Source organism: Anser anser, assembly GCF_964211835.1.
Source record: "Anser anser genome assembly, chromosome: 1".
Lineage (NCBI taxonomy): Eukaryota > Metazoa > Chordata > Aves > Anseriformes > Anatidae > Anser > Anser anser.
The window spans coordinates 176,795,168-176,817,580 of NC_139720.1; the positions used below are offsets into that span (position 1 = coordinate 176,795,168).

At 35.5% G+C, this 22,413-nt stretch overlaps 1 long non-coding RNA gene across 1 annotated transcript; it reads left to right on the plus strand.

Annotated features, from left to right (window-relative positions):
• Nucleotides 1–12,377: 12,377 nt before the first annotated feature.
• LOC310892494 lies at nucleotides 12,378–13,847 on the plus strand. Its single transcript, XR_014578181.1, has 2 exons — nucleotides 12,378–13,348; nucleotides 13,669–13,847. It is a non-coding gene; the product is annotated as an uncharacterized lncRNA (long non-coding RNA).
• Nucleotides 13,848–22,413: the final 8,566 nt, after the last annotated feature.

The following is a 22,413-nucleotide window of genomic DNA, read 5'->3' on the forward strand; positions in this document are numbered from 1 at the left end:
CTGTGTCAGATTATGCTCAGAGATGCATCTACTCTGTTCACATCTAGCCTTTTCTTTCAGACTGATGTGCCCTTTCTATGAAGCGCTTGGCCCTTGGACTACTGGGACCTAAGAAAAAACTTTTCTGTGTGTGTGTTCATGCACAGGCAAGTAGGAGGCATAATGGCTATGTTTCTGCCCGCAGAACACATTTTTTAATGCCATGAAACTGATGCATGTTATGTGTACCCTATGGCATGGCACATGAAATATGAGATTATTCACGGGTGCAGACCTTCCATTATAGTGCCAGAGGACTTTTTGGTGTGGAGGAATTCAAATCTTGTTCTGTTGCACTTTCTGGAGGCTATTCCTGGAGCAAACCAGTCTCTCAGAACCCACCAGAAATTTTGTTCAAAAGCTAGCCAATTGGATAGATGGTGACTGGACGAATTTGTATTTGTGCAGTGTGGATGACAAGAGAGTAGGGGAGCAGAATCTGGGCTGGCAGCATAGGAACATTTATTGCCTCTCAGTAAATAAAGCAGCAACCAAGTTGCATGGCATGATTTACATCCACAAGGCAAAACAGATATCCGGATCCACAATGAAAACTGTTACTGGCACGTGCTGTTCCCTATCCTATGCCTGAACATTGACTGGAAGAGTCAGCATAGCCAGAAGGATGATTATTATTAAAGAATTGAGTAACTGAAGTCCAGCATCTGAACTAATGCAATAATCCAGTTTTTGTTTGTTTGTTTGTTTTTTACTAACATGCATATAAACAACAAAACGTATTTTTTTATGGCTGCTTTTTCAGCATTTGCATGAAAGGAATACTATGTTGTTTTTAAAGAATATTTAAGAAATATTTAATTTTAATTAAAAAAACAGGTGAATTCAAAACAATTAGATGACTATACTTACTTCCTCTCCTAAATGCTGTAAAAGGCAAGTTTTGAACTTTTTTCTTTTGATAACCTTTTCTAAAAGTAATTTCAATTTTATCTTACATGACTTTCCATTTAATGTTCCTCATTAAAAATTGTAAGTAATGTTTAGATCTTCAGTAGACTCCACATACCTACTTGTATTTTATTTGGTAAAAACAAAAAAACAACAAAAAAAACCATAAAATATGGAAATATCATTGTTGTCATGTTATTATCCACAATCACTTCAAATGCCAAGAAAGGGGAAACAGAGACCAAACAGAAAAGTGTGTTAAAAACAACAACAACAAGTAACAACAATAAACTAAATTTAGATAATTAAAGAAAAGAAAAAAAATAAAAAGACTGTGTATGGGAGGGAGGTCTTTAAAGTTTAATTCCTCACAGAGAAAGATGACAGAAACAGTTTCTGGTTATGCTTATATGTATTCTATTAAAAGAATAAAAGAAATTTTGCTTGTGGTTATTTTCAGACGCTTTGTGTGTGTCCAAGTACTTCCAAATACTTGAGGAGTTTGCTCTTTCATATCATCAACTTATAGCCTGCGTGTTTACTGTTAGAACAGCAAAAGTGTTCAGTCTCTGATGAAGCTCAGGGCTTAGTTGTGCTAGATGTTCTCTGCACATAAAGCAGTGTCTTTAGTCCCACTGGTATAGGATATGGCAGGAATTAGTACTTCCTGAAATAAGAGCTGCTGGTGTCTTTTTTGATGTTGGTTTCATATGTCAACACAAATGTTCTAAAAAAAAAAGTGTATCAGAAAAGGGATGTTATGGGACAATCACAACTCTTATGTCAAATCATAGCCTCAACCAAAACATACAAACAACACATTGCCTTGGGTAAAATATCCAACTGAGTGGAATCTAATAAATCTTTAGATTCAGTTTATTATTTTTCTCCCTGAAGTTACTGTTAGTACCTGAGAGAGAATACCAAAGAAAGAAAGAAAGAAAGAAAGAAAGAAAGAAAGAAAGAAAGAAAGAAAAAAATAAAGACTGTATTTTCAACCTTGTTGGTAGCCTGCTGATTTTCCATACTCTGCTCTGCTTCCCTGCTTATCTTCTATTCTACCTCAGCAGTTTTAACAGGTGTATGTGGATCATTGGGTTGGCTGCTTTCCATGTGTTCTTGTCATACTTGAGAAGGTGCTCTGCTATCTGCATTTTGTTTTCTACTGCAGAAATAAGATCGCATTTTCCATTAAAAACCATCTGTGGCCTCAGAAAGATTCACCTAAAAAGCAACATCAAAAGAACTCTACTGGCTGGCCTTCAACTGCCAAAGAATGCAAATTCACGGTTAAAGATAAAACCTGTGAAACCTGAGTTCAGCAGTGCACTCTGTGGGTAGTCTTAAGGCAATGACAAAACATGAGTAGACAGCACGGCTTTGATTTTTAGCTGTGCTATCTAGTTTGTTTCAGTCAGCAATGTAATATTCTTTTCATTAAATATTTAATTTGAATTTTCCATGTTTAACTGCATTTTTTTTTAACTCTATAAAAAATCTTTTGTGCTTGGGGCTATTGTGATTGCACTATCATTTTGTGCTAAATCTGCTCCTTTCTTTCTTTCTCTTTCTTTCTTTCTTTCTTTCTTTCTTTCTTTCTTTCTTTCTTTCTTTCTTTCTTTCTTTTCTTTCTTCTTGCCTTCCTACCTATCCTTTCTTTTCTTTCTTTTTTTCTTTTTCTTTTTCTTTTTCTTTTTCTTTTTCTTTTTCTTTTTCTTTTTCTTTTTCTTTTTCTTTTTCTTTTTCTTTTTCTTTTTCTTTTTCTTTTTCTTTTTCTCTTTCTTTTTCTTTTTCTTTTTCTTTTTCTTTTTCTTTTTCTTTTTCTTTTTCTTTTTCTTTTTCTTTTTCTTTTTCTTTTTCTTTTTCTTTGTCTTTGTCTTTGTCTTTGTCTTTGTCTTTGTCTTTGTCTTTTTTCTTTTTCTTTTTCTTTTTCTTTTTCTTTTTCTTTTTCTTTTTCTTTTTCTTTTTCTTTTTCTTTTTCTTTTTCTTTGTCTTTGTCTTTGTCTTTGTCTTTGTCTTTGTCTTTTTTCTTTTTCTTTTTCTTTTTCTTTTCCTTTTCCTTTTCCTTTTCCTTTTCCTTTCCTTTTCCTTTTCCTTTTCCTTTTCCTTTTCCTTTTCCTTTTCCTTTTCCTTTTCCTTTTCCTTTTCCTTTTCCTTTTCCTTTTCCTTTTCCTTTCCTTTTCCTTTTCTTTTTCTTTTCTTTTTCCTTTTTTCTTTTCTTTCCTTTTCTTTTCCTTTTTCTTTTTCTTTTTCTTTTTCTTTTTCTTTTTCTTTTTTCTTTCTTTTTCTTTTTCTTTTTCTTTTTCTTTTTCTTTTTCTTTTTCTTTTTCTTTTTCTTTTTCTTTTTCTTTTTCTTTTTCTTTTTCTTTTTCTTTTTCTTTTTCTTTTTCTTTTTCTTTTTCTTTTTCTTTTTCTTTTTCTTTTCTTTTTCTTTTTCTTTTTCTTTTTCTTTTCTTTTTCTTTTTCTTTTTCTTTTTCTTTTTCTTTTTTTTCTTTTCTTTTTCTTTTTCTTTTTCTTTTTCTTTTTCTTTTTTTCTTTTTTCTTTTTCTTTTTCTTTTTCTTTTTCTTTTTCTTTTTCTTTTTCTTTTCTTTCTCTTTCTCTTTCTCTTTCTCTTTCTCTTTCTCTTTCTCTTTCTCTTTCTCTTTCTCTTTCTCTTTCTCTTTCTCTTTCTCTCTCTCTCTCTCTCTCTCTCTTTCTTTCTCTTTCTCTTTCTCTTTCTCTTTCTCTTTCTCTTTCTCTTTCTCTTTCTCTTTCTCTTTCTCTTTCTCTTTCTCTTTCTCTTTCTCTTTCTCTTTCTCTTTCTCTTTCTCTTTCTCTTTCTCTTTCTCTTTCTCTTTCTCTTTCTCTTTCCCTTTCCCTTTCCCTTTCCCTTTCCCTTTCCCTTTCCCTTTCCCTTTCTTCTTTCTCTTATTTTTTTCTTTCTTTCTTGCCTTCCTGCCTTTCCTTTTTTTTTCTCACTACCCATCTTCTGCTTTTATCTTTTATCTTTTGCTTTTATCTTTTTTCTTTCTCTCCCTTTCCTCCCTTCTTCCCCCTTCTCCCCACTTTCCTCCCTTCCTCTCTCCTTCCCTCTCTCTTTGCTTATTGACCTCTATCTCTTTCCCGTGTCTCTGCTTCCTTTCACTCTATCTTTTCGATTGTCTCTCTCTCTCCTTCTTCCTTTGCTACCTATTTCTCTTCCCAGTTAATAGGGGTTTTGTTTGTTTGTTTGTTTTATATCCAAAACTGTTTGAAACGAAGTATAAAAATGTGCTTATCTTAGGAAGGCTTGTTCTCCTCTCTCTTCTTGTGTATTCTGTTTTCTCCTTACCTCCAGTGAAGTTACCTAACGCTTGTTTTTGACCTTATTGATAAAACCTATTTGAAGGCAAGAAAGTTAAGGGGAAAATACTAGAGAAAACATTTGATGCCAACTGTTCTTGGCTACACAAGGAAAATAGGCAAGAAAAAGGCTGGAGACCAATAGGATATAGGCTAACATAATTTCTTCATTAGCGCTTGAATTTCTATCCTCATGACCTGCTAATTTGTTCTGTCTCCAGCAACATCAGTAATCCACAGAAGGGAAGATACAAAGGTGATTTTTATTAGTCTCTTGGTAGATCTGTGAATGGCTTTGCCTGTCAAAGGCTCCTTTTCATTCATACCAGCAATAATTTGTTCTGCATTAAGTAGTCCATTTGTATAAGTGGAGGTCATTAAAGCTCCTATGAGAACCTGGTGAAGTAGATTTGGATGAGTTCCATTTGGATATGTTGCTATTTCCCATGTCAGATGTGGAATATTATTTCTGAAAAATGTTTACAACACTGGAGATAAGGGAAGAAGAATGGTATTGTCATACTTTTTTCAATGTTTTACGCAATGCTGATAAGGATTTACTTTATACACTGGATTTCATTTTCATAAAAAAATATCCCCGTCTTTATCTTCTCAGACTTCTGAAATGAAATTCTGTACTTCTGTAGGAAGATATATAAAATATTCAGCCTGAGGCTGAAAGAAGAAAAAAGATATTTTTAATTATGGTTGTGTCTTCCTACTTCACGGCTAGGAAGACCCCCCGTATTGTTTATGTATTTTTGAAGGACCTACTTTTTCATAATCTCAGCAGATTTTGAGGTATTCTGTATCAGATTCTGCAACTTGGAAACCCTGCCCAGCTGAATATTGAATGTTTTGAGTTGTATAAAATGTCCTAAATCCCTGTCCTGATATAAAGAGGGAGTGGATTAACAACATCCATGGTAATATTTTTTTGTGTGTCAATGACAATAAATTTGGCTGAAGATATAACTGAGAACTAAATAACGATATTTAATGTATCTGAAAGTTCTTCTGATATTGATGGAGAAGACATCTAAAATAAAAATAATTATTCAGATTGCTTTAAAACAGTGTCTTCTGTTTTCAATATTTAATCATATCAAAGCACACTTTATTGCTCTGGAAACCTCATATGAAAATACTGTTACTCATGGTAATAATAGTAGTGCCTAAAGACAATGTCTGAGTCATAGAATCATAGAACATCCTGATTTGGAAGGAACCCGACAATGTCCACCTCCTGGCTCCGCAAAGGACCACTCAAAAATCAAACCAATTGCCTGAGAGCATTGTCTAAATGCTTCTTGACCCCTGGTAGGATTGGTTTCATGACCACTTCTCTAGGGAGCCTGTTCACAGAATCACAGAATCACAGAATTGTAGGGGTTGGAAGGGACCTCAAAAGATCATCGGGTCCAACCCCCCCTGCCAAAGCAGGTTCCTTAGAGCAGGCTGCCCAGGTAGGCATCCAGACGGGCCTTGAATATCTCCAGAGAATGAGACTCCACAACCTCCCTGGGCAGCCTGTTCCAGTGCTCCATCACCCTCACTGTGAAGAAGTTCTTTCTCACATTGGTGCGGAACTTCCTGTGCTCTGTCTTGTGGCCATTACCCCTTATCTTATCCCCACAAACCACTGAAAAGAGGTTTCCAGTCTCTAATCACCTTCTTGGTGAAGTACCATTTCCTAATATCCAATCCGAACTCCTGATGCAGCTTCATGCCATCCCCTCAGGTCCTATTGCTGATCATCACAGAGAAGAGATCAGCACCTCTCCCTCTGCTCCCCCTCACGAGGAAGCTGTAGGCTGCGATGAAGTCAACTGTTAGTTTCTTCTTCAGGCTGAACAAACCAAGTGATTTTATCTGCTCCTCATATGTCTTCTCCTCCAGACCCTTCACTGTCTTTGTAATCCTCCTTTGGACCTTCTCTAATAGTTTCATATCCTTCTTCTGTTGTTGCACCCAAAACTGCACACAGTACTTGAGGTAAGGCCACACCGAGTAGAGCAGAACAATCACTTCTCTTGACCAGTTAGCAGTGCTGTGCTTGATGCACCCCAGGATACAGCTGGCCTTTTTGGCTGCCAGGGCACACCATTGACTCATATTCAACTTCCCATCATCTGACTTGCTGTCAATTCCAAAGAGCTTACTATATAAATAGGAAAGACACAGAACAGAGAGTAACAGATGACACAATCATCTCATACTCATATAATACTATGCTTTACAGGCTGCAGCAGATGACAGTTACTAATTCAGGCTTCTCTATACTTTCCAGATAAACTCTAGCATGATAACAAGTCTTCTAATTTTGATGCTGTATTCGTCTTCCTCTATACCTGGTGATCTCCTATTTTTTTTCTTTGTTCGCAGAACCACAGAATGGTTCAGTTAGAAGGAATATTTGGAGGTCAGCTGATCCAACCCCCCCCCCAGCTTAAGCTGGGCCACCTAGAGCATGTTGCCCAGGGCAATGTCTATGTCCTCAAAGAGGAACAGGGTTAAAAAACCCTTTTATCTGTGCTATTGCTAATCTGAACAATTCAGCAGTCAAAGAACAATTGATTTTCATTTGACTTGAGCTGATAATTAACAAGTCCTTCATGGATGCTTTTCAGTCTTACTTGAAAAATGTGCCTTGATATCTCCTGTAGGGCTGGATCAACCAAATACGGAAATCTAGGTTTGGTCCTGAGATATGAAGATTTTTTCAAATTCTGTAGGAAATGGTTTGCTGTCCAGAAAAGTGACTCAAACAGCCTATTTTTAAATGCAAGGGAACAGCTCATAAAATTGCTTTTCAGAACCATCTAATTATGGAAGTGCACATGTTCAATAGTTTCTCGATTTTACAACAAAAACGTCCTTTGGACTGTCTTGATACTAGTTCCTGGGCACAATATATTGTTTAAATTACTTTTAACTATTTAATTAATTAATATTCAGTTATGGTTGTTATTAATTAGTATTATCTAAATGGTATTAAATTATCACTCTCCCATATCATTGCCAGACTTGTTCAGGACTTCAGAGAAGCTAGGGACAATGGCTCTATGGCTCTTTTGGAACAATTAAGATTTTAGCTAATATTCTAATGTTTCTTGGACTCAGTGTCAGAGAAAAGGTTTGGACTTATTTAGGTGGCTAGTACACATGTAACCTGTGTGAACTAATCTGTGGTTTCCATGCACACCCAGAGGTGCATTGTCAGGTGGAATTAGGTGTTTCTTCTAAGCTTCCTTCTAATGTCCTTCCCTCTAAGCTCTAATAATTCACCTTATTATTAGAGAAGATGTCCAACATTGCTTAAGTTCCTGGAGGGGGTTGGACAAAGAGAGAAAAGTCCTGGCATACAAAGATAGCACAGTAGTCCAGTTTTTCAAAACACAGTGGAGAGACTGATGATTTCTTCTCTTGGTCTGCATAGTAGCCTAGTGTCTAGAGCAGTGACTACCATGTGAGAGACATTAGTATTAGTCATCCTCAAACTCTTATTTCTACTCCACTAAAGATTTGATAATGTAAGTGTTGAAAATTTCTGAATCAACCTACTCAGTTTGAGCTGTTGTGAATGTAGGAGTGATTGTCAGAGTTCAGAAATTAGAACAAAGTCTGTAGTTTAGAGAAAAATAGAACCCAAATATAATGAGGAAAGTTGAATTAGTTGTTTGTATCCCACAAAAGGGCAAGTGTTCAAACACAGCTTGTTCATAATTATTATTTCTTTGAACTGTCTTGTTCAGCATAACTGTAAGCCAAGCCTTTCTCTTACTATTAAGTTATAAATAAATAAATAAATAAAAACAGTCTAAGTATCTTATTCTAACAGCTTGTATGATCCTGTGGGGATGACTCTTTTAGTTTTCAGTGCATTATGGTACTCTGGTTCTGGGAAGGATTCATTTGTCCATCTTGGCTGGTCATTTTAGGATAGTTCTAAAGTCAATGGAGAGGTGCGTTTATCTTAGCCTGTCTGCATTTGACTCACATCTCAGACATAACAATTCTCCTTAGTACCTCCAAAGGAAGTCTAGCTCACATTTATCCATTTACATTTTACGTATTTTAAGTGATATGAATCCCATTCTTTGAATATGATTGCAGATGTCTAAAAATGTGACCTTAAAATGCAATGAAGAAAATTGATTTCTGGATTATTCTGCAGTTATTTGAAACATATAGAGTATGAACCTGTAGGATAGTTTGACACGCTAATTTCTGCAATTGCAGCTTCAGCTTTCAAAAAAAAAATCAGATTCTGTAATTACTCATAATCACACATCTTAGAATTGGAAATTCCTATTAGATTAAGTTCCTTAAATTTCAGAAGAGCTGAGGCTGTTTTGTGATCTGAACGTTGATTTCCTAAGACTACATAATACTTTATGTTAGCTTAGTAATTGCTTATTTGTTTGCAAACACCTGTGATTTTATAATTTTCATCATGTTAATAGAGCTTCACTTGCTTAAAGACACTCTTAATGCACTCCTGAGCATGTTAAAAAGCAGCAAAAAATATTAATATATTTTTTATCAATAGGAATAGTGATTTGCTTCTTCAATTTTATTTATTTATTTATTTCACTATTAGATCGGAGAGGGAAAGTTTCTAATCTCTCCATTCCTACTGCTTGTTCTGTTCTGTTCTGTTATTAAAATCTGCAGGTCATGACAACAGAATAAGTTCTATTGAAAAACAAAAAAAAAAAAGAAGAAGAAACGGACAGTGGCGCAGTGGCGGTATATTTGCAGAGGAAGCTCTTCAAAGCAATCTTAAAATCAGTTTCATATATTGGGCCTTAGAAGTGTAAGTACAATGCTTACTTTAAAATACTGTAATGAATAATTAGTATAATAACCAACAAATGGCAGCATTAGCATAAATGAACTGGTTAACTGAAATTGTTCATCATTGGTTTTGTCTTCTACTTGGTGAGCAACAGAAAATTGCTTGCAGAAGTATAGAAAGGTGAGAGAAGCACAGCAGGATTCTCAGAGGTTTAAACTTTTCTTCACATTACCACTTTTCCCCGTTCTTTACAATTATACTTTGTCCAAAGTGTTGGCATGTTAGCCTATCTGTTTTGATAGCCTTATTTCAAACTTGAGTTACTAGTGATGTTACCAGCCGATTCTCTCAAGCCCTGTGGAGCGATAAGACTAATAGGAAAGAATGATGAATGAGTGTAGGAGCAAGGCTCTAGACTAATTATAATTTTTTAAAAAAGACTGAGAAAAGAAAGTAGTTCTTTGCCATCAGGGAAGGGAAGAAATATGAACGTCTTTGGATCATGCAGCTCAGATGACTTAAGGCAATTCATAACCAACTACTAAAATAGAATATACTGTCAGCAAACAGAAGTGCAAGGTATGGTAACCGAAAACAGGTTTTTCAATATATCTTTCAGAATTTAGTAGGGTAATAAAATGAATGTGTTAAATAGTAAAATATTCAGAAATATGTGTGAAGTGAAATTGGGAGTCTGCTACAATTGTAAAGTAATCCTGAAAAGAAATCTAGGTCTCTATAAAGGGAAATTGTATGTAATAGGTTAACTCCCTACCCTTGTTGTTTTAAATGCGGAGAGGTCTGAGCACAAGTGCATCTGGGCTTGATGCTGAAAGTCACAAAGTAGGGATCCTACCTTTTGTGTTTTATCTTCCTGGAATCACAGCATTTTCATTGCCTTGTGCTCCCTCCCTCATGTCATAATGTTCAGTCATCAAGAGTCCCTTCATCAAGTTGTCCATTTAGAACTAGTTTGTTTTGGTATAGCTATTCTGTAGTTATGCTTGTTTACAGTGAGGGACTTCATAAGTTTGATCAGTGGTTACTTAGGATCAGTGGTTATTTAGGGGAACTTCAGAGAATATCCTGATGTTGTTGACCAAAAAGAGGACTATATTCCAAATCAGTTTTGATCAAAAGTCTTGGTGTCAGGAAACACTGTGTAGTCAGTTGTTCTTAGTGCATGGAGCACAGATCTGGTGCTGAACCTAGTATGAAATCATAGCATATGGACAGATTGAAGATCAAATTCATAACCTACACAATGACATGCTCTATAAAAGAATAGGTATTAACAAATTGGCTTATTTCTAGAACCAGAAGTAGGAATTCACTTAAAAATGATTCAGAACATTGCTTAGATAAAACATAATTTCTCATCCAGATCCTTGTTTGTTGTATAGTAGTGAGATGAAAAAAATCCCCGCCCCACATCCCTCTCCTCTCTTTTTTTTTTTCTTTTTTTTTCCCAGTCTTAAATTCACTGCACTTTACTGGCAGACAATATGTGAGGTTACCTAATTTAAGAAGACCACATTTAAGGCTACAGTACATAATAAAACATTACTCCTAGAAAAGAGTTGTTTATGTGTTGGATACATGCATACTGGAAAAGCATCCTTATTGAATACAGTGTCACTGGAGGTTTTAGATATTGATAGCATGATGTAAATGTTAGCAGATTGGACTAAATCTGGATTTGATATTAGCACTTTATGGGCTGTGCTCAGGGTAAGAGACAGTCTTTGATAAGTTGTCATGGTAATAGGTAGTGTGGAAAAGCCTCAGGTAGACAAATGAAAGCAGAGTCAGGGTGTGATTCACCAGACAATATAGTAATCTAGAGTCATTTTAGATACACAGAATACTCCTGCTGACCTCCAGCTGTCTCTTAAGAAAGACATGGTCTTCCTATTTGTCCTGGCTCTCAGCCACATTTTTTATCTGAGGTGCATTAGGGTATTTCAGATGTCATGAAATAACATATTTAAAGGCAAATAAATCACTCCATCAGACTCCATCATCACCTCCTCTATCTTGTAGATCTAGGTATGCCTGATACTCTATAGGCCAGTTTCTCTATTCTTGCTGAATGGCTTTCTGAAGTACTGTGCTTCTTGCAGCAGCTCCCATTATTTTTCAGCTGAAGGACTTGCAGTTCTATGTGGACCAAGGTTCTGAATTGCTTTGCACTCACCGTAATCTGTAATATAACTGTGGACGTTACTACAAGACAATGCTTCAAAATTGTACCTCTGGTATCTCTTTAGAATTCAGTCCATCAAATTAGTGCCTTTATAGGTGAATCTATAGAATAATCTATAACTCCCAGTAGATATGGTATAACTTGCTGCTGTACAGCTAATGAATTTTAAATGTACTTTGTGCTTATCTTCATGGTGATCTGACTTGGGATTTAAAAGAACGTAGCATACATACATGCCTTTCTTTCTCCTTTCAGTTCTTAGTACCACCCCTCATATTCCAACAGCAGTCAATGTAATTCATAGATTATTTCATTGGTTCAGTGCAATAACATAAATCCCTTATACTTCCATCTCTGTGGAAGGAGCAAAATAGAACGTGAATATTGTTATAGTGCAGAGATCCTAGGGAAAAAAAAAAAGAAACAACAACAACAAAAAAAACATTCCTAGTGATTGTGAACCAAAAAGAACCAACACTCCAGAATTCTTGACTTCTTCAGTTGAACCCTGTAATTTTAATGGAGTTTTGTTATCATTACAGACGAAATTCAGGCTCTGATGTAGTTACTTAACGCATGAGATCTCAGGGAGCTGCCCTAACTGTTATGATAATATATGAATGATAGGATTCTATCACTGGCAGCTGTTCTACATGGACCTTGTTATACATGGATGTGGCACTACATCCATGTCTAACAATTTGTCCTGCCAGTCAAAAATCTTGTCAAATATTGATCTGACATCAGATTCATGTATAACAAGATTTTTGATTGACAGCTGAGCAACTGCCCAGAACTAAAACAAAACTAAAACTGTTTTTAAAAGCTGACACTGCCAACCAGTAATCTGGATTTGCTGTAGTATTTATGCACATATACATGGTCTTGTATCTTTAATTTCACATTTATATACAAATAAAAAACCTTTGAAGGGGTAACATTAAAATTTCATTAGGAAACTAACTCCAATCTTCATAAAGACAAGCATTTGTCTCTATGTTAACAAATGAAATAGAAAACCCTGCCTGGCATCTTCAATTTCAGTGCAGCCCAATGGGATATCAAAACAGCAGGAAACAAGTGAAAAGGCCAAGGGGAATTAAGGTGAAGTGCATAAGAAAAGCATGTTAGACATGAGGAGCCTGGATATTATTACTAAAAAAACGCAGTCGTGATTTTTGAAGCTTATGTAAACTTGATCAGAATAAGAACTTCTGCTTGCTCATCTCTTGCAATATTTATGTGATTCTGAAGAAGCTTTCTGGATTCTAGTGATTAGTAAGAAGAAGAGGAGAAGAGAGCAGCATCAGCTTGGCTAAGCTTTTTGCAGGCCTGTGCAAAGGACGTTATTGCAGGCATGAGACACAGAGAATAAGAACGTAAACTAGAGTGAAGAGATTAGGCATTCAGCAGTGAAACTGCCACAAAACCCAAATCAGTCAAGATGCATCATCAGTAACTGAGAATTACTCAGGCAGCATCTGTCATTTAAAGTAACCAATGACATGGCTGAGAATTTTATTGCAGAAATTCTATCAACAGCACAAATATAGTTTTATATTTACCTTTAAAAATCACAGTAGCTAACACCACCTGTCTTAGTCTTTTCAGGCAAAAATAAACATTCACTAGAACTTGTGACATGGAACAATCACACAGAAGTTCCTAGATGTTAACTAGCAAAAAAGCTAACAAAAAAATATTTCAGGTCAGTAGTGTAGACTAAAGTACAAAGGGAAATGACTGAGGCATGCCATTAAATTAGACTAATTATGATCAGCAGTTTAAGACAAGTGGGAATCTTATTACTGATGTCAATTGGCTGTAGATCAGGCTCTAAGGGATCTCACCTACTTCATAGGTTGCCTTCCCTCGTTTACTCCAACTGCTTTGAATTAATCTGATGACCCAAGGCATCCACCACAAGGATACAAAATACCCGTTAATGTAGCTTAACTGGTTGGTTAAGTCAGGTTTATGGCTCCTTTGTGTTGCTCAAGCATTATAAAGCATCCAGTACATATCAAGTTTAAAAGCTATAGAGACAGATTTTTAAACACATATAAACATGTATGCACCATTTCTTCTGTGCTTATGTTCAATTTATTCAGTATTGTAAGCCACTTAAAAACATTAATTGAACATTACAATAGCTCTACATGTACTTTAAAGGGAAGAGCTTTATATCTGTTTTATGCTTCACTGAGCAGTTGCACAAGGATGAGACAGCTTGTTTGGTGAATTCTATATTTGCAATTAAATTTCAATGTTGTCAGTTTCCAGTTATTGTTACTCCTCAAATAAAGAGTAGACAGAAGTACAGGAGAAGGGAGATGTGCACAAACGTAGGCAAAAAAGTATGTACATTTATTTCTTTTTCAAAATAACAGATGCAGTGGTTGAATCTCAAGAAGATGTCTGGAGTCGGAAAATTACAGAACTGCAGAGCTTGAAGCAGAATCCGTCTTAAACTACTGGAAGCCAGCTCTCAGCTTTACTGGCGAGGTTTCATATTGTTAAGTTATGAGACATTAATTCATTGGTGGGAATATGAGTTATATTTGTCTCCCTTAGTTGCACGTGCCTCAGGATTGGGGAAAAGTAGGAAAAAAGCTTTGTCAATGTGAGGATTCCTGTGTGCTATTTGTGTTTTATTCACTGTGTTGTGGTTTAACCCGGCTGGCAGCTAAACACCACACAGCCGTTCGCTCACCCTCCCCCCTCCCTCTCTGGGATGGGGGAGAGAAACGGGAAAGTGAAGCCGGTGAGTTGAGATAAAGACAGTTTATTAAGACAGGAATATAATAATATAAGGAATATAAGGAATATAATAATAACAATAATAATAATAATAGTGATAATGATAATAGTATTAACAATAATAATGTGTAAGAAAACAAGTGATGCACAATGCAATTACTCACCACCTGCTGACCAATGCCCAGCCTATCCCCGAGCAGCCGGCCCCCCCACCCCGGCCAGCCACCCCTATATATTGTTTAGCATGACGTCAGATGGTATGGAATACCCCTTTGGCCAGTTTGGGTCAGCTGTCCTGGGTCTGTCCTCTCCCAGCTCCTGCTGCACCCCCAGCCTGCTCGCTGGCAGGACAGAGCGAGAAGCCGAAAAGTCCTTGGCCTGGTATAAACACTGCTCTGCAACAATTAAAACATCAGAATGTTATCAGCGCTCTTCTCATCCTAATCCAAAACATAGCACCCTACCAGCTACTATGAGGGAAAATTAACTCTGTCCTAACTGGAACCAGGACACACTGCAATCCATTATTAACTTCTACATTCCTAAAACCTCCAGCAATGTTGAAACCAGCACTTTCAACTTCAGCCTGAGCCATACTATCTATTAAGTGAGGCCTTTGAAATCTCTACATTTGAAACCGCTCTCAAATCAGACAATCTGGTAAATCTCCCTAGCCTGTGAATGCGTCTGTGAAAAGGCTTATTTCAAAGAAATACATTTTTTCCTCTGGGTTGAGATTGGCTTCAGACTGAGTGCTGATACTTCAGAAGTTTCAAACAGTCAGCTGTGGCTGAGGCTGAATTCGAGGTCCTAGTTTCAACAAAGAGTAAAACTTTGAGTTCCTGAGACTTTCAGTTATTTTAAAATTAATAATAAATTGCTTGCTCTGGTACAATGCGTGAAAAAGGGTAATTTTTTGTTGTTGTTGCTGTTGTTCTAGAGTGGTGAATGCGATTAAAACACATGGTAAGCAATTGCAGAAAACATTAGAAAAATGAAACAACAACAACAAAAAAAAACAACCTAAGACATATTAATATCGTTTCCAATAGAAGGAAAACTTTACCGCACAACCTAAAGAAGTGTTCTGGGTGTTCCACCTACCAGTATCCTGATCTAGTAAAGACAATAGCTGAAGTATCTTTTTTTTATTATTATTATTTTTTTTGGCATTTATGTTTTCAAAATCTTGGAATACAAACAGGTGTATTCCAAGAACTTGTCACAGTATGATTTTATTTGGAATTTCTTTAGTTCTTCTGTACTGTGGGGTTTTCTTTCATTTTCCTGGGTTATAACATCTGTCAGTTCTGTTTTATGATTTTGTTTATCTACAGAAAACAGAAAAAGTAATGATTGTACCAAGAGACCTCTTTTTCTACCAATATCTATGTATCATTTTATATGACCATGAAGAATGGTCATTTATGACTTGCTTACAATAAAGACAATGGGCCTGATCCTGATATCAGTTATGCCAGTGTACAATGAATGAAGTTCCACTGGATTTCACCAGTGTAAAATTAAAGTAAGATTTGACAAAATGCTTTTCAACAACAGGCAAGATATAAAGAAATGTTTGCGCAAGTTCAAATATTGTTTTTAATAAATAATCTAAAATGAGTTTTAAATCTGTACTTTCTCCCCCCAAAATGTTATAATTGGCCATAAGGGGGATAACACACTCTAGCAAGGCAGTCTTTCAGCTGCTTTGAGAATACAAGGTTTCTCATGCCTCACTATGTATCCAAGCTGTGTAGTTCTCTCATGACAGCTGCACATGCTGTCTCGAATTATTAACTCCAGTAGGAAACCTGAAGAGCTGCTGTGTAGTTTCTCCTCTAACTGTGTTTCTACACTGGCTTTGTTGGGATCCCACATGGGAAATGGCTAGTATAGAAGAAGCCTTTCTTTTAATAAGAACTCTTTGGAATATTCAGATACCAAAAAATTTTTCTCACCCTGATATGGGCTCATAGTGCTTAGGGAACACAAAGGAAATAAAAATGTGCTCCAAAAAAATAACTCACACTTTGTACTTCGGTTGCTTTGGTATTTGTGGGTATTAAGTCTTTGGAAAATAATAATAATGAGAAGAAGATTGGCTGGGGAGTAAACTGTTGTGCAGTAGGTTGTCTCTGTGATCCAGGGTGAAATGTATATGACTTTTCTCTCTGTATTCATCTGTCAGAATAATGGTGGCAGTACTGCATGTAGGTCACGTTGACACCTTCTGAGAGTAAATAATTACATTTGGGGTACTCAGATAGTAAAATAACAGGCATTTACATGAATTGATATACATGTTCAATATTTAAAATTTGCTAATTGAGCTGTATATGTGGGCAGCAAATTATACAGGGTATATTTACTGTTCCCTGAGTGAATGACCTGATTTTCAGTAGCTGAAGTTGGGTATGTTGAAAACTTTAGACTAATAAATTGTCTTAAGAGGCAACAATAAAGATTTGGAGTGATAAATAAGGCAATGAAGGAACTTTAAAAGTATCTTAGATACTTCTTCACTATCTCTGCATTGGAAAACTTACATTGAGTCAGTTTTGGAAAGGAAATAGGTTCTTTACTGATTGTATGAAAGAAAAAATGTACAGTGGATTTATTGTCTTCTTATCATAGTTTGCAAACAGTTGTTTGACATCCACTTACTGAAAAATTATCTCTGTTGCCAAGGTGCTTTATTTCTAACTGTCTAGTCATGGGTCACACACCACATGTACACGGGATGACATTCATAACCACATGTTGTAAAAAATGTAGATATTCCCAAATACGAACACTTCCAGTGGGATAGTGGGATGTACGGTTAACATCTTGCCAGAATATGTGAATCATTTTACCATGTCCTTAGTGAAAGAACCTTTCTGTGTGTGTTCCAAAATGACCTTCACCCTCCTTCACTTACTATTGCTGAAGCAAGGTGTTCACTTAATGGAATGGAATTTGAAAATGACTTACCTTCTCATTCTTCTTTGTTCATTTTACCTGAAACAAATTTTTCCATCTGGTTCTTCTGTGTAAATGCAAACTAAGCTGTCCAGGTGAACATTTCTGACTATTATCTTCTTTCTAAATACAAAAACATTTCCCCTTTTGTGCTGGCATCAATGCTCAAATGAACAAATGAAAAATGGACAAATGAAAGAGTCCTGGAATAAAATATATGCAGAATAATATTATGCAAGAATAAGTCTGTCTATTTTTTTTTTTTAAATCAGACTTTGATCAAATCTTTGAAGAAATATAACCTGTATATTTGATGGAATTGTATTAATCCTCCACTGTTAAACTGAAGGCATATTGGCAAAATTCAGGTCTCATAGAATTCAGTGACTAACCCGTAATTGACTTCAGTGTGTTTAAAATTTCAAACTGCATCGTGTGTATGTTGATTACATGTTCATTCAAATTCAGAAATAGTTTTCTACATACTTAGAATATTTCTGAACATTTAAATCAGAACTCATAATAAGGAATGGGAAAAAAAAAAAAAAAGCCTTCTGCTTCTATTTTGATCTTGTCCAAAACAATGGAGAAAGGTCTGGTTTTGTTGTGAGAATTTACATTTTCATTCATTTTTATAGAATGTGAAAAAGAATTGAAGGTGTGGCTAGGTAGCCCATAGCTATGATTGAACTCGAAGATGAGACTATCAGCAACAACTATGGATGCTGATTAATCTATTTTTTCTCCCCAGAAAGGACAACTTATCTTATCTATGCAGTCATTTCAATACAGTTTTATTCAGCCATTTCTATACTATTTGGTTGTTCTGAATTCTTTACATAGAACACTATGTATAGGAGTGAAATTTTGCCATATATCATTGATTAAAATGATGGTGACTGAGAGAGATGACAAATGTCTGATGTTAAGTAAATGTAATGCAATTTTTGATAGAACTTACAATTATGTATTATGTTCTGGACAATCCTTTCCAGACTTATATAAGTCTTATGTTTTACTGGTAAGATATAAAGGTTGTAGAGATGTATATGCCAATCATGCACTGTACAAAATTGAATGATGTTACATAATAAGATTGTGTCAACTATTATAACTTTAAATATTTAATGTAAGTAATTTTTTAGAAATTGCAGGTAAAGGTCAGAAATAACAGAGGTAGAAAGTACGCTAATTCTATTAAATTTCTAAAAGAGTTACTTTTTAAGAAAGTTCTGATGGTATACTTTAAAGATTATTACAAATCAATTGCTCCTTTGCCTGGAAGAAAATAGTACCTGTAATGTGATTGCTATGTCAATACCAGTCATGAATTAGGTTTGGAAGTATGTAGAAATGCAAATCTCTGCTACATGCTGAGTATTCATCCTGAAGCTAATGAATATTCACTTGACTCTTGTGACCTAACCTAATTACCCATAAAGCCTCAGATAGATTTCACTTGACCCTAAACTTTAAACTGTTAGCTTCTCCTTTGCCTGATAACAAAGTGATAATGCAATTAGTTGTGTACCAAAGCAGAAAAAGGTTGATCCCCATTAATATGTCAGTGAGGTACATAACATGGAAAAACTCAACAGTTTTGGAGAAATCCCATTACATTTTTAATCACCTGCTTAAGGAGTGTAGGGGTCTTTTACACATCCCACTGAATAGTACCTACCCTGGGCTTTAGCAATATAAGCAGTGAGGAAAAGGAGGAGAAGAAAATAGATAAAAAAACAATGAGGGAAATAGAAAGAAAAACTCTCTTCACTTGGACTTAAACCAAGCTACTACATATTTAATTTCATTCCCTGCTTAAGACAAAATCAGAGGATATGTGCCTGCATAAGTAAAGAGTCAAAACTGAGAAAGGTCTTTTGATTTGAATTGTTTAACTAGTGAGACAAAGGTCTAAAAAGTAAAATGCCCAAATGATGACAGCATTAACTAAGAGAAATTCATAATAAAAAGAATCTGTATCTTAGGAAAGCTGCGAAATTTCTTCTCTACTTTCTGTATTTTCAAATCACATTTGTATTTTCTAGGAAATGATTTTGCCCTCTCACTTTATCAACTACAATTTGTTTCTGTATGAATAAAGATTCTCCATCTGGCCATATTCCCAATGACAGTAGGTAACAACTGGAGAACAATAGAGTTGCTTCAGCTTAGAGTTCCTCATGTTCATCTGGCAGACACATACATATATATATGTATTTTTATTTCTGGACTTGGTTAGAAAATGATCTCCTGTTTGGTTTTCAGCTGTAATATAATGGCCTTCAGTAGTAATGCTGGTGGAAGTTGCTCCTAGTCCTTCCTTCACTCTTCCCTGCTTGTTCTTTTAGAAGGGTTATTTTTTCATTCAGGTCATTTCCATGACCTGGCCTGACTCCTAGCTTGACCGTGGAGAATGGTGTTTTACAGCACACAGAATAAACAAACAGCACAGGTTGGCATAGTCTGTGAACTCCTTTGTGAAGAGATTATGATTCCTCTCCTGCTGTAACACTGAAATTTGTGAGAGATCCAGACTTACTGTTGTCTTGTCTTAATCCTTCTGAGTACTGACTTTAGTCACTTTAGTACACTTCAATCTTGTTGTAGTAGTGAATTTTTCTGGTTTTATCCCACCCTTATTATCTGTATCCTGGAAGTCTTCATCTTGGTTCTATACCTTATTTCTATTTGTTCTACTGACAGTGACAGGGAGTGCAAAGGGTACAAAACACCTGAAATATGTTTGTGAATTACTATGACAGTAAACAAAACTGCTGCTTTGCAAGAGGTGCAAGTGTCAAAAATGCTCTTCTGGCCATTTGCACTAAAGGGAATTAAAACAGTAAATCTGGGGCATGATAAAAAAACAGGATGACATTGTCAACTTTTCTGTCATGATTAGTATTGCTGGAACAGGGGGCTCTTCAGTTGATCCCTAAAGGAAAGCTAAGGATTGCTGTCTTTCTTGCTTTTCAAATTGGGTAGCGAGAAGCTTCCAAAGCAAGTGCTTATATTTTTAATTTTAAAGTAGGGTGGTTTCCAATTGACATGATTCTGGATAACACAATGAAAATATAATACAGATCCTATGCAGCATCAGGAAGTATGGGAAACTAGCATCATTAAGCTAGTTAAACTTCTCTTTTTGTGCATCTTGTGCTTCACAGGAAGAGATAACAAAGGGCATTGTCAAAGCTAAAACAGTGTTCATTCATATTTAGGATAAACTGATCAATTTTATAGCTCCAAAAAAAGACTGTCTTGCCCAAGAAATCCCTGACTGCTCAGCAGTCTTGCACAAGCCTTGTTTATTAACTAGGCTTGATGAGACCTGATAGATCATTTCATTCCTAAATAAGCTAATCTCTTTTCCACCCAGTTTAAGACAAGTACAAGAAAGAAAGAAAGAAAGAAAGAAAGAAAGAAAGAAAGAAAGAAAGAAAGAAAGAAAGAAAGAAAGAAAGAAAAAAGAAAGAAAGAAAGAAAAAGAAAAAAGAAGAAGAAAAAAGTTTATTTTTGACAAAATTTGGGTGGAAACACAAATGAAAAGTCATGCTGAGAAACAACAAAAAATGAATGTGTTGGCTTGAATCAGTAAATTTCAATTACTTTGCATGTGTGTCTTGAAAAGAGCAAAGGTAGAAATCTTAGAAATCTAGAATAGTGATTTGAAGATCTCTGTTTGCTAAAGAGAACAATTTAAGAAATAATGTTACAAAAGTCTATGGGTCAAATTCAGCTTTGGTGTAGGTGGGCATAACTTCCATTGCCTTCAAGGAAAATTGCACTAATGTAAAAATAAATGTTGCCGTATTTGTCGCTTTCCTTTTAAACTGAATAACTGGGAAATTATTTTAAAAGCAGGAAACTTTTCAGATTACCTGCTGCTGATGTTGAAGAAATGCATGCGGTATTCTGGCAGGTAATTTATGGAGAGGTGTTTTTGTATTTAATGTGTTAGGGATTTCAACAGAGACACTGTGACCTGCAGCTAAAATAAGTGTGAGTCCTTCTACTTGTAAATGACAAGGTGCCTCCTGAAATTATTTCTTTTGTACTGTCTTCATAAAGTGACAATATTCTCTACAGGCAAACAAGGAAGAAAGAATGAAAGGAAAAAAAAAAAAAGTAATGTTTCAAGGCCAAAGAATTCATCTTTTTCCTGATGTAGCAAAATCCACTCTGCTTAGTCTATGTAGATTTATGAATTTAAAGACAGAATTTGTAGGAGAGGATGTTAAAGAGTGCTTTTCTTTTATTGTCCAGAAGAAATTAAGGCTCCAAACAGAGGAGAAAAGATACTTTTTTTTTCACTGATCAATGATGCCAACAGGCTATTTGATATTCAGTTTAGACCATATCAAAAATTGAACCTATCAAAGATGACAAAAGAATCTCTACATATTGCCTTACATGCCAAATGAACAAATTCCACTGGATACCTCTGGAAAATGTCATATAAGAAAACAAAGCTAAAGATTCTTCCCTTTCACCAGTCTTCATTTCAGCAGAGTTCTTTAGGGTTACCCTGGTAAAACCCATAACATTATGAGTTATGTATTAAGATAGAAATTAGCTGACGTAACCTGTTATCATGCTGCAATAATTCACTAGGATGTGTGACCTCAGCCTGGATGGTACACTACAACAACTAAGAAAAATGGTGTGATCCAGGAATAAAAATGGTTTAAATTGGCTCTTTTCCATTCTTCTACAAGTCTCCTTAGAATTATTATGTTAGGATTGGGAAGAATATGAATAGGTCAGCATACTACATAGCCAGTTTGTATGGGTAGGAAATATTGAAAGCAGCTAAATTATGCCATTCTGTACCCTTTCATACATTTGTAAAGCATTAGAGTTACTAATGCTTACAATTTCTTTCCTTTTATGAAACTTAAAATAACCCCAAGATGTCAAATCAAAATAGTAGATAAATTGTAAAATCAGGAGATAGCTCAATGGTTTCTACAAAATGACTGTCTACTTAGAGTATGAAAGCTTTCTTATGTTAGGCAGACCTTTTGTGTTGTTGGTTAGGAGATTGGACTAAGTAGAGTACAAATGGCTAGCTCGATGTTCCATCACAATTTTATAGTGATAGAGGGTTGTCCAAAAACGTCGTGTCACATGTGTTGTACATAGATCAGGATTTTTTTTTTTTTCTGTAAAATTAGGAAATATGAAAAGTTTACAGAAGACTTCATGGTTTGGTTCCTAAAATGCATTCTGGAGTGTGACAGTTGTGTCACTTTAAAGGAGTGTGACTGTTGTTCACCGTTGATCATGAACATGGGACAATAAAGAGAAAAGAAACACAAGGTGTCACTGTATGAAGGCAGATGAAGCTTGTGTTATTTTTGGTTGACCTGACAATGAGATTCCTCTACCTAAGGTGTAGTGTTTCT